This window comes from Pleurodeles waltl, chromosome 12 (genome assembly GCF_031143425.1).
Source record: "Pleurodeles waltl isolate 20211129_DDA chromosome 12, aPleWal1.hap1.20221129, whole genome shotgun sequence".
Classification (NCBI taxonomy): domain Eukaryota; kingdom Metazoa; phylum Chordata; class Amphibia; order Caudata; family Salamandridae; genus Pleurodeles; species Pleurodeles waltl.
This window is the reverse complement of record NC_090451.1, coordinates 148,340,656-148,352,981: the sequence shown is the minus strand read 5'-3', so window position 1 is coordinate 148,352,981 and position 12,326 is coordinate 148,340,656. Positions and strand designations below refer to the sequence as shown.

The 12,326-nt window shown below is 47.8% G+C and overlaps 1 protein-coding gene across 2 annotated transcripts in view; it reads right to left on the bottom strand.

Moving 5' to 3' along the window:
* LOC138267408 (acetylcholinesterase-like) overlaps positions 1 to 12,326 on the bottom strand; it is a 144,459-nt gene that overhangs the window by 108,489 nt on the left and 23,644 nt on the right. The window contains exon 1 of one of the 2 annotated variants that reach the window (XM_069216325.1): positions 1,772 to 2,032. The exons of the other annotated variant lie outside the window; for it this stretch is intronic. The gene's annotated coding sequence lies outside the window, so the exon portion shown is untranslated. Of the gene's footprint in view, positions 1 to 1,771; positions 2,033 to 12,326 lie in introns of those variants that run through there. 2 annotated transcript variants of the gene reach the window in all.

The following is a 12,326-nucleotide window of genomic DNA, read 5'->3' as shown; positions in this document are numbered from 1 at the left end:
CCGCCTTCACTAGGAAAACTATGGAGGATTGAGGAAGACCTAAAACAGGCTTTCCAGACTCCTTAGCTCACTGTGCATCAACTGAGGTGGATTTGCACATTCCCATCATATTTATCTTAGTACTCCTGCTTTTCCTCACTCATTTAAAAGGTGAGTTGGAGAAAGAATTTCAGGTCGAACCTGTGGGAAACCTCTTTTACTAACTAAGGAATATGTGCCACAGTCCCAGGGGCCAGCCCTTGCAGATGCATTGATCCTGTCATCGCTCAGAACAAAGTCCTCCTACAATATATTTGAAAGTCAAATTAAGGGTCTTGCACTCCCGGAAAACGAATGACTTGGTACATAACCTACATGAATAACAATGACAAGGACAACCAAATGTCATCAATCTGACCGTGGCCCATCTCAACAAGGACCGCAGCCTAGATGAGTTTTTCCTTCCTGTTACCAGGAAATCTTGCATCTATTTTGTTTATACCAGTGGTTCCCAACCTTTTGATTTCTGTGGACCCCCACCTTAACATTAATGGAACCCAGGGACCCCCACTGAGTCATCATTGGAATCCGGGGACCTCCGCCTGAGTCATTACTGGAAGCTGGGGGACCTAATTTGTCAATATTTTTTATTTTCTAGGCTCTCGCGGACCCCCTGAGAAGGCTTCGCGGACCCCCAGGGGTCCCCGGACCACAGGTTGGGAACCACTGGTTTATACCATATAAGTTATGTTGTACTCTTTTGGCAGGTTGGTGTATGTAGTACAGTGTAAATTCCCCCCTCCCCCCAAACTGCCCTCCTAAAACGTGCCTCACTTTGCTCTCTGGAATATCATATCTGCCTGTAAATATTTAACTCATTCTATCAGTGTGGCAGGGTAACTGCTCGTGTTTTCATATTAACTGTTTCAACCCTGCATTTCTATGTGCAAACCTAGTTGTGAAGCACCAGAACAGTGCACATGTGATGATAGAAGGGGAGACAATTATAGATTGGGTACATCAAGTGGGGATTACACAAATATATTTTACACACATTGAGGGAGCGGATTTGCCCAGAATCACACAATGTTGGGTCTAGTGGCACCGAGGCCAGGATTCGAACCTCGGTCTCTAGGCGCCAGAGGAAGCATCTCAAGCCACTAGGCCCATCTCTTCTTCTATAAATCTTTCTGCCACCATCAGGTCATATCAACACAGTGTAAAGCCACAAATAACATAAAGTGTTGCTTGATCTACTACTGATTAAAGTGTAGGGGTGCCCAGGCACAGAGTACCACATTCCAGGGTACACACCCATGGGTCTGTTCCCTTTTGGGCAGAGGTTAGTGTTCGCTCCTACAAGGGACGGTGAGGCATCAATATTAAGCAGACGATCACCACACACTCCAGACCACATGGTCTGGATCAGGCGTAGGCAAAATGGCGTTTTTTCCACCCATACTATATTCAATTCTCAAGAGGATTACCGGTTTAGTACATGTTACCGGTGGACAGTCATTTGTGGGGAAACTGTACACGAGGTACCCCCTCAAGGGCGCGTCAGATACCAAATCAAAGTGTTTCCCATTCAGTTTCTAAAGTCACGCGTGGACACTGGTGGCGCGGCGCACGTGGCCCTGGCCCATATCCGCTTTCACACTTCCTGCAAGACATGTATTTCCTTCTTACACTAGGCCAATAAAATTACACAATCACGGTGGACGAAAATAAAACAGAAATGACCCATTACACGCATAGTCCAATAATCGGGGTTTCCCGAGGTCACACTCACCTAGGCACTGGGCTAGGAGGACATCCAGGGTGCTTCTCAGACCGAGGAGGTCCAGGGATCCACTGCAGTCTCTGGTGTGGCCCGCTCAGCCCGGCCTGGGGAGGCGGAGAGAGAGCAGCAGTCCCTTAGATCAGTCCTGTTGGCTGCTTTTCCCATCACTTGACAGACGATCTCTCTCACCGGAAATGCTCGACGCCCTGAGAATAAACTCCCTGACACTCGAGCCCAGCCCGGCTTATTTATAAGCAGTGTTTGAAGTAAAGTTTCCTGGTAAGTCATGTGACCAAACTTCCACCGAACAGTGAGGTAACCAGGGGTCACGAGCGTGCCCCCCGCTTTCGGCGCTCACTCTGCCTACACTGTGCACGAGTCTGTGCACCGACGGTCCCGCCTCCACTGCACCCCAGCACCCTGCACAGTACAGCTGGAATGTTTCCACTTTGTGGACCTGCCCCAGGCACGCGCCCGCACTGCGTCCCTGCACCAGCAGCACATTCCGTGGCCTGCACAGGAACCGGTCGCCCTGTCCTAGCACTGAAAGCCGCACGTTCACGGTGTGCACGCTGCCTGCACCCTGTACCCTGCCTCCCTTCACTGCGCACCACGGCTCGCACTTTATTTCTTATCTATTGTAATGCACACCTTTAGTATTTCCTACTGCACGAAGACTTCTCTATGCACAATGCGCACTTTTAAGGCTCATACTGGCCGTATTGCATTTGTTGGCACTGCAAAGCACAAATTACGTCACTGACACCTGCGCACATGCCGCTGCCCCTCTGCCCGCCCCCGTCCTTGTGCCCACCGTGCACCGTCCCACTTTGCAATGTTTTCACTGCTTCACTGCACACCTTATATTCTTTCACTGCACACCCTGCCTGCTGGCCATGCTCAGTCCGACTATTCGGACTCTATATTCTCCTTATTTTGACTGCACAGCCTGCATGTATTCACTATACACTCTACCCGTTTTAGCTGCACATTCTATTTTCACTGTCCCAGCCACCTGTTTCCATGGGTGGATGTTAATTTAATTTATGACGTCCCCCCCCCCCACACCCCCTCCCCCAACAATCTCCATTCACCAGTTGATTTCAGAAAGTCAATTTACATATTTACATACATAAATACCCGTCCTACAGTACGAGAGACATTTTTACTTTAGGGAAAGGTGTGTCAGTCAAGTGGGAGGGGAGGGCAGTGGCAAGTGAAAACGGATGATCTGCCAGTACTCTGGATACCCTCACTCTGACCCTCCTTTCCGCACAGGGCCACGTGCTGGACCGAAGAGGCGCCCAGGCCCCGCTCTCGCAGCGCCCCACACCGTCCAGCGCGCAAGGAGAGGTGATGCGGCAACCTGAGGCTGGCACTCAGTGACCCCTTGCCAAGAAACCAAAGTCAGTATCGGACCAGCTTTTGCTACTAAGGTAAGCTGGGCCGTTCCACCCACGAGGGGACCTCAGAACTGCTGCTCAAGCCCTTGCAATCCCTCAGCAGGACGGTGGCAACGCCCTGGCTCCACACTGGCACCCCTGAGAGCATCCTCTACGCTGTAGCACGTCTCACCGGGGCCTGAAAATATAAGATCACATCATCCCACCCTGATGGGGCTCTACCTGCTGCTTTCTGCAGCCCACGCCCTCATCAGCACCACCAGTGCATCTACAAACACGGCTCAACAGGCTCCCCACCTCTCTGGCTGACAAACACCATCTCCAGTGGATCCCAGAAATCCCCACAGTAAGGACCCATTAAACTAGAGACAAGGAAGATTGAAGAAAGAAAAAAAAACCAAGGCAACATGGTTTTCCCCCTCCAAACCGAGGATCTTTAACAACATCCCTGTATCCGACCAGAGCCCACACCCCGTAACTCCGCTCCATTGTAAAAGAGAGTCGGGGACACAGCTCTTTAAAGAGCACATCACAGCGCAGCGCTTTCCACTTCTGCCCCAAAGACCAGCTACTTCTCCATCCACTTGCTGCCTGCGTCCTGCCCTTGACCATGTAAGACTGGGCCACCCTTCCGCTAAATGTGCTCTATGCATGTAACAACATACCATATACATTCAAATCCTAACCCTGCTTTGTACCCTAAAAACCCACCACCCTCTAACTGTTCACAGTATGTGGAGAACACCTTTCTTTTTGGCCCAGGTGGTACTCCTTCCGCCTGTGCTTTCGCCCTGCTGCCACCCTAAGGCCCAGGACAGGTCCCTGGTCCTAAACCCACTAACTGTTGCCACTGAAACGCAGAATCATGAGTCAGAGAATGGAGGGGCGGCTGGTAAGTAGAAGAATTAGGGTCAGTTGTGAGAGTCGGGTACAGAAGTGATCGGCATTCACTGGTGCACATCTGTGTGTTTGTGCAGGCACATATGTGCATATTTATGTGTCTGTCTACCTGCAAGGTTTGTGTGTGTGAGATTATGTGCATGCACGTCTGCCTGAGTGCCTTCATGCAAGAGTGCTGGATACGTGATCAATACACCTAAAATGCTGCTGATTTCTGCCATATCATAGCAATATATTGCATATGATTTAAACATCGCATATTAAAACAATGTGGGGTGCGTGATAGCAATCTCAGGCGTATGAAGACAACTTGAAAAACACACAATTATTCCAGAGTCTATGAAGGTAACCCCTGGTTTGCAAATGCAATCGCTGACAGGGAATGGCAACATTTGATAGATATTTGCAATCCCAGTCATCTGGAGACAATACCAAGCAGATGGATAGTTTCGGCTTATGAAGACAATTCCTTTCCTGTTGTTTTTGGCTTGTATACAACTTTTTTGCCAACTTTCCTAAGTTTGTCTTTCCATTTCTCACTGTTTATTTTAGAGAATTCTACCCTCTGTGGATGAGATGTTCTAATAGCTTTATAGCCCTTCTGGTTCAAGCTATATTGGTTGTTAAAGGCCTTATCCCTTGATATAGGTTTCCACCTGCAACTCTGACATGCAACTCAGCTAGAAGGCCTTTTACAACTCCAATAGCTCTTGGCATAAGCCAAAATGTTATAAGAGAGAATCCCATGCATACTCTATCATACGACTGAGACCCTTCACAAATGCTGGCTGTTCCTTACAATGGAGATCAATACCCATCATGTGATGTTCATCCTTGATATACAGTTTTGATCTTCGGCATATGATGCCAATCCCTTGCATATGGTGGTGTTCCTTAATTTATGATTTCAATCCATGGCATATGATTGGGATCCACGGCACATGCTGGCAGTACATGTCCATTTTTGGGAATATGTGTAGGATGAACTGTGGCATATAATGTTGTTCCTGACAAGTGATGGAACTACCTTGGCGTAAAAGGCAGTACAAGGATTGTTCATCGGCACATGAGACTTTATTTGGAAATATGAGGATGTATTTGTCAATGTGAGTATTAAATGAGAATAAGTCATTAACATGACAAGCCGATATTTGAGAACAAAACAGTACTTATTAAAATTGATTGCTGGGATTTCTGAAAAAAATCTGGGTTTATTCAGAAAATAATAAGTTGTGTATTTGAGGCACAAATTTGCACCTAACTTAAAAAGAAAAACTAATATTTGTGCAAAAAACACGCATTTTCAGAAAATGGTAAGTTAATGAGTGTGGACACAATGAGCATTTAATGAAAAAGACAAAGTGATACTTTAGGATATAATGTGCACGTTTCCAAAATGGTTCAGTGTCAGATTCGAGGTGACCCATGTTGATCTGGGGACACTTATTGCTGATGCTATAGCATTGTTCCTTTGACACAAACGGTCCCTTCTGGCTGCTGCGGAGGGTGTTTTGTGACTCACGGATGGAGATTTCATGGCCTGTATGGAGAGGTCTTATGTCCTATGACCATCTACACCTCTCCTCTGCAGCTAGCCTGGGTGCAATGGGCCCTGGTGCAAGCGAGGAAACGAGGCTCTTTGTCGTCTGTTGGGATAGTAATGCACAGCAATGATCAAGACTCAATGGGCCCTTCAGGCATTTGTACCCGACGCCACTGCACCTGCCGCACCAGTGCGAGCTACGGAGCTGCCTCCCCTGTTAATGCCGGGTCTGTTGTAAGAACCTGTGTAAACTTGCAGTACCTGTGATATTGTATGTGCTAACGTTACATGGGAACCCATAGCTTTGACTCATTTCTTTAAAATGGTTCCTGTAAAATGCACTATTTGGCCTCATTCTCCCAAATATGTCTTTATTGATGAGGGAGAAGACTGCTTAGTTCAGTCACTTCAAATCAATTCTTTCACCGTGTATCAAAGTTGTATTGTGCACTTTGCATGCTTTCACTGTGTAGCATGCCTGTAGTGTGCACTGTGCGTGCTTTCACTGTGTATCATACCTGTAGTGTGCACTTTGCGTGCTTTCACTGTGTATCATACCTGTAGTGTGCACTTTGCGTGCTTTCACTGTGTGTCATATGCCTATAGTGTACACTTTGCGTGCTTTCACTGTGTATCATATGCCTGTAGTGTGCACTTTGTGTGCTTTCACTGTGTAGCATACCTGTAGTGTGCGCTCTGCGTGCTTTCACTGTGTAGCATACCTGTAGTGTGCACTTTGCGTGCTTTCACTGTGTATCATACCTGTAGTGTGCACTTTGCGTGCTTTCACTGTGTATCATATGCCTGTAGTGTGCACTTTGTGTGCTTTCACTGTGTAGCATACCTGTAGTGTGCGCTCTGCGTGCTTTCACTGTGTAGCATACCTGTAGTGTGCACTTTGCATGCTTTCACTGTGTATCATACATGTAGTGTGTGCTCTGTGTGCTTTCACTGTGTATCATATGCCTGTAGTGTGCACTCTACGTGCTTTTACTGTGTAGCAAGCCTGCAGTGTGCACTTTGCGTCCTTTCACTGTGTAGCAAGCCTGCAGTGTGCACTTTGCGTGCTTTCACTGTGTAGCATACCTGCAGTGTGCACTTTGCATGCTTACACTGTGTAGCATACCTGTAGTGTGCGCTCTGCGTGCTTTCACTGTGTAGCATACCTGCAGTGTGCACTTTGCGTGCTTTCACTGTGTATCATACCTCTAGTGTGCACTTTGTGTGCTTACACTGTGTAGCATACCTGTAGTGTGCGCTCTGCGTGCTTTCACTGTGTATCATACCTCTAGTGTGCACTTTGTGTGCTTTCACTGTGTATCATAACTGTAGTGTGCACTTTGCATGCTTTAACTGTGTATCATACCTGTAGTGAGCTCTCCGTGTGCTTTCACTGTGTATCACATGCCTGTAGTGTGCGCTCTGTGTGCTTTCACTGTGTATCATACCTCTAGTATGCACTTTGTGTGCTTTCACTGTGTATCATACCTGTAGTGTGCACTTTGCATGCTTTCACTGTGTATCATACCTGTAGTGTGCTCTGTGTGTGCTTTCACTGTGTATCATACCTGTAGTGTGCGCTCTGCGTGCTTTCACTGTGTAGCATACCTGTAGTGTGCACTTTGCATGCTTTCACTGTGTATCATACCTGTAGTGTGCTCTCTGTGTGCTTTCACTGTATATCATATGCCTGTAGTGTGCACTTTGCGTGCTTTCACTGTGTAGCATACCTGTAGTGTGCACTTTACATGCTTTCACTGTGTAGCATACCTGCGGTGTGCACTTTGCATGATTTCTCTGTGTATCATACCTCTAGTGTGCACTCTGCATGCTTTCACTGTGCATCATGCCCGTCGTGTGCACCCTGCGTGCTTTCACTGTGTAGCATACCTGTAGTGTTCACCCTGCGTGTTTTCACTGTGCATCATGCCTGCTGTCACTGTATATCATACCTGTAGTGTGCGCTATGCATGCTTTCACTGTGTATCATACCTCTATAGTGTGCACTCTGCATGCTTTCACTGTGTAGCATACCTGTAGTGTGCGCTCTGCATGCTTTCACTGTGTAGCATACCTGTAGTGTGCGCTCTGCATGCTTTCACTGTGTAGCATACCTGTAGAGTGCACTCTGCATGCGTTCACTGTGCATCATGCCTGTCGTGTGCACCCTGCGTGCTTTCACTGTGTATCATACCTGTAGAGTATGCACTGCTTGGTTTCACTGTGTATCATACCTGGTAGTGTGCTCTCTGCGTGCTTTCACTGTGAATCACATGCCTATTGTATGCACTCTGCGTGCTTTCACTGTGCATCATACCTGTAGTGTGCGGTCTGCGTGCTTTTACTGTGCATCATACCTGTAGTGTTCACTCTACGTGCTTTCACTGTGCATCATGCCTGCTGTGTGCCCCTGCATGCCTTCACTGTGTATCATACCTGCATTGGGCGCTCTGCCTGCTTTCACTGTGTATCATACCTGGTAGTGTGCTCTCTGTGTGCTTTCATTGTGTATCACATGCCTGTAGTGTGCGCTCTGAATGCTTTCACTGTGTATCATATGCCTATAGTGTGCACTGTGCATGCTTTCACTGTGTATCATATGCCTGTAGTGTCCACTGCGCGTGCTTTCACTGTGTATCATACCTGTAGTGTGCACTCTGCGTGCTTTCACTGTGCATCATACCTGTAGTGTTCACTCTGCGTGCTTTCACTGTGCATCATGCTTGTCGTGTGCACCCTGCGTGCTTTCACTGTATATCATACCTCTGGTGTGCGCTCTGCGTGCTTTCACTGTGTATTACATGCCTGTAGTGTGCGCTCTTCGTGCTTTCACTGTGTATCATATGCCTGTAGTATGCGCTCTGTGTGCTTTCACTGTGTATCATATGCCTGTAGTGTGCACTCTACGTGCTTTCACTGTGTATCATATGCCTGTAGTGTGCACTTTGTGTGCTTTCACTGTGTATCATACATGTAGTGTGCGCTCTGCATGCTTTCACTGTGTATCATACCTGCACTTTCAGTGCTTTCTCTGTGTATCATACCTGTATTGTGCACTTAGCACATTTTCACTGTGTATCTCATACCTCTACAGTGCACCGTGTGCTTTCATTGTGTATTGTACCTGTATTGTGCATTCAGCGTGTTTTCACTGTATATCTCATAACAGTAACCTGTGCTTCCACTGTGTATCATACCTGTACTGTGGAGTCTGCATGCTTCTACAGTGCATCATACCTGTACTGTGGGGTCTGCATGCTTCTACTGTGTATCATACCTGTACTGTGGAGTCTGCATGCTTCTACTGTGTATCATACCTGTACTGTGGAGTCTGCATGCTTCTACTGTGTATCATACCTGTACTGTGGAGTCTGCATGCTTCTACTGTGTATCATACCTGTACTGTGGGGTCTGCATGCTTCTACTGTGTATCATACCTGTACTGTGGGGTCTGCATGCTTCTACTGTGTATCATACCTGTACTGTGGAGTCTGCATGCTTCTACTGTGTATCATACTGGTACTGTGGGGTCTGCATGCTTCCACTGTGTATCATACCTGTATTGTGGAGTCTGCATGCTTCTACAGTGCATCATACCTGTACTGTGGGGTCTGCATGCTTCTACTGTGTATCATACCTGTACTGTGGAGTCTGCATGCTTCCACTGTGTATCATACCTGCACTGTGGGGTCTGTTTGCTTCCACTGTGTAACATACCCACTCTGTGCACTCTAAGCATGACATTAAGAATAGAGATTTGGGGTCGCAGTCACTGCGGTGGTCTCCTTCTCTCACTGTTGCATACATTATGAAGCACTGGCCCCATTTACTGAGTCACAAGTGGGGTGCTTGAGACCGACGAGCAACCGCAGTGAAGAAAGGGGTGAGTGAAAAGAGCAGGCGCGTCTTTTACCTAGCAGCCCTCATAGCATCTTGTATTCCAGAGGTGGCCAGGCTGGTGATGTGCTCTCCGTTTCCATGGGAACTTCCCATGCCCCCTGCAGCATGTGGACAGCATTTCGTGATGCTCTTGCCCCATCTGTCATCGCAGACCTCACCTCTGGAATAAGGAATGAGAGTCGGGAGTGGCTGGGTCCCGGGCTGCTCCAGGCCCCACGTGGCACCGACAGCGCTGGCTGGTTTAGGCCCCACCTGGCACCCACAAGGCTGCCTGCTTCAGGCTCCACCTGGCGTCCACAGGGCTGTCTGGTCTAGGCCTCACCTGCCACCCACAGGGCTAGCTGCTCCAGGCTCCACCTCGCGTCCACGGGGCTGCCTGTCATAGGCACCACATGGCACTTCAGGGAGACGAAATGGTGTGGTTTCATTCTGGGGTGGGACTTAAGCCCTTATAGAGGGGAAACAGACATGTTCACGCGAGCACTTTATGCGTTTCCATCCTCACAGTTGGGTAACAGTTTAGCCACAACATCACACCTCTCTAATCAGGCGCCATATACACAACTTGGGGCTCACAATACGACTCTCCACCAGAAGACACCTTGCACTATCTTAGAACCAAACACATTAAGAAAGAACTCCTAACGTACACCCAACAGAGCCCAAACAGGACACAAATTAGTTGTTACGGCACACAACCGACTACACCAGCACCAACTGTCACTGCAACACACATACACCTGTATGTCCACATGCATGTGTTCTCTCCTAGAAGATACATAAGGGGTTTTGTGCAGCCCCCTAGTCCCACCCATCAAGCACCAAGGACATTCTCTACAACTTACTGAAGGTGACACTAATTTAGCGTAGAAACAAGCTCACTCACACCAGCGATAGCACATCCTCGCCTGCTGAACCAGACTCTGGTTGATGATGGAAGCCCCATGACCACAGGAAAGGTCACCTTCAGCCTACCCAAGGAGCTGCATTGCCATTCCAGCGGCAGATTGTGTGCTTTACAAGTACTCACAACCTAACACCCCTTTGCCCTTCGGTTACAAGCAAACCATGAGCCATACAAATATCTATTGGATTGTAGAAAAGCCTGATATCCATTTTGGAGGGCATTCAGGCCACACCAGGGAGACAAGTGCTGCTTGCCCCGGACTGCTCTCAGTTTCTGATGCTATGAACTGGTGTACAGTACCTGGAAACTGACCTCTAAAATGTTTGCTCAGCTCATAGTAATTGAGGAACCCATGACCTTGGTCCTGCACTTGGGTAAGAGGTACACACTGTTTTCAGCAGTAAAGCAAGTCACAGAGAAAAGATGACATTGACTGTAAAAGAATTTGCTGGTCCTGCTACACTAGGGAGCCCATGTTCTTTCCCCCGGAGATAATCTAGCCGTCCCATGTACCATACCCAAGCATTGTCCAAGTCTAGCTGGGAGCCCTGATGGATCTTGCTGAAATTTCGGGACCATTGCCATGGATGGCTTGTAGTCTCCTGACCTGAAATGATCCATCATCTTCCTGTTCATCAGCTGCCCTGTCCTCCTGTATTAGTAGGATGTGCAAGATGGAAACAGGGTCCCAGAGATGCCCAATGCCACGTCACATACCAGCGACTGTGTGTTAATTTACTGATCATCGGGGCTGCCCAATTCCCATGCACTAGAGCCCACGCCACCATCTTGGAGCTTTAGAAGGAGCAGTAGGACTGGCATGGCTGGGATGCTTAAAGGAGCCATGTCAAGCTCTGTGGTTGCTTTCGCCTTAAATGGCCTACAGGACACAGTGGTGTCCCTAGAAGTGATTGTTTGGAGCGGGGACACACAATGGATCGCAGATTGGGGGGGGGGGGGGGGGGTGACACATTGGATCACACATAAAACGGGCTTAAAGAGTTTACTTATGATTTTGTATATAAGTGTCTGTATATATCTATAGATGTGTAGTTAGATACAGATATATACACAGATGGACACAAAGTCACATTTAAACATTTTAGCCACTACACTGCTTTTCAATGAAAGATGGTTAGACAAATTGATGTGTGGCAAGGTACACTGTCTGTTTGTTTTTTCTGTGTTGCATCCTGGCACATTCAGCTGCTGTTGTGGTGGGGCACAAGGGGATGGGGCAAGACGAATACAGCTGGGGCACATCTGGCCTCTCTCAAGAGACACCACTGACAGGAAAGACAAAGCTGACGCAGGCACCCCTGATCACGGGAATACACAGGTTACTGGCCTGCAATGACGCACCTTCTCCACATGATGCTCTGAGCGATAGCTGTGTGTGCAGCACTGTACATTTACCCATATGAGGCAGGGTCTTCTAGGAAATCAGGAGTGTGTGTTAAGGTGTTGTGTTCCCTCTTTTTCCCTCCTTTCATTTGTTCATTCAGTAGAAAATGTATAAATGATGCCTCAAAATCAATGATGACAACTTACCTTTGGCATTCTTTCCACACCTAAACAAAACAGTAAAGGGGGTGTTGTATTGTGTGCGATTTCCATCATGTTACTGTGGGACATTCCCTGACTCTGGTTTCTGTGTGAGACACTTCTGTTTCCGCTCATATTTTGAGGCCTTCTGTCATGTACTCGTCTCTGTGCAACACTGTAACATTTCCCTCGTGCTGTGACACTTTGTTGTGCTGTACGACGACCATTACATCTTCCGCATCTTGTTTTTGGGTCTTCTGTTAAGTGATTGCCTGTGTGCAACATTTCTTTCCCCCTATGCCGTGGGACTCATTTAAGTATCGTGTGTATGTTGTACTAGGTCTTCCCCTCATGTTTTGGGGTATT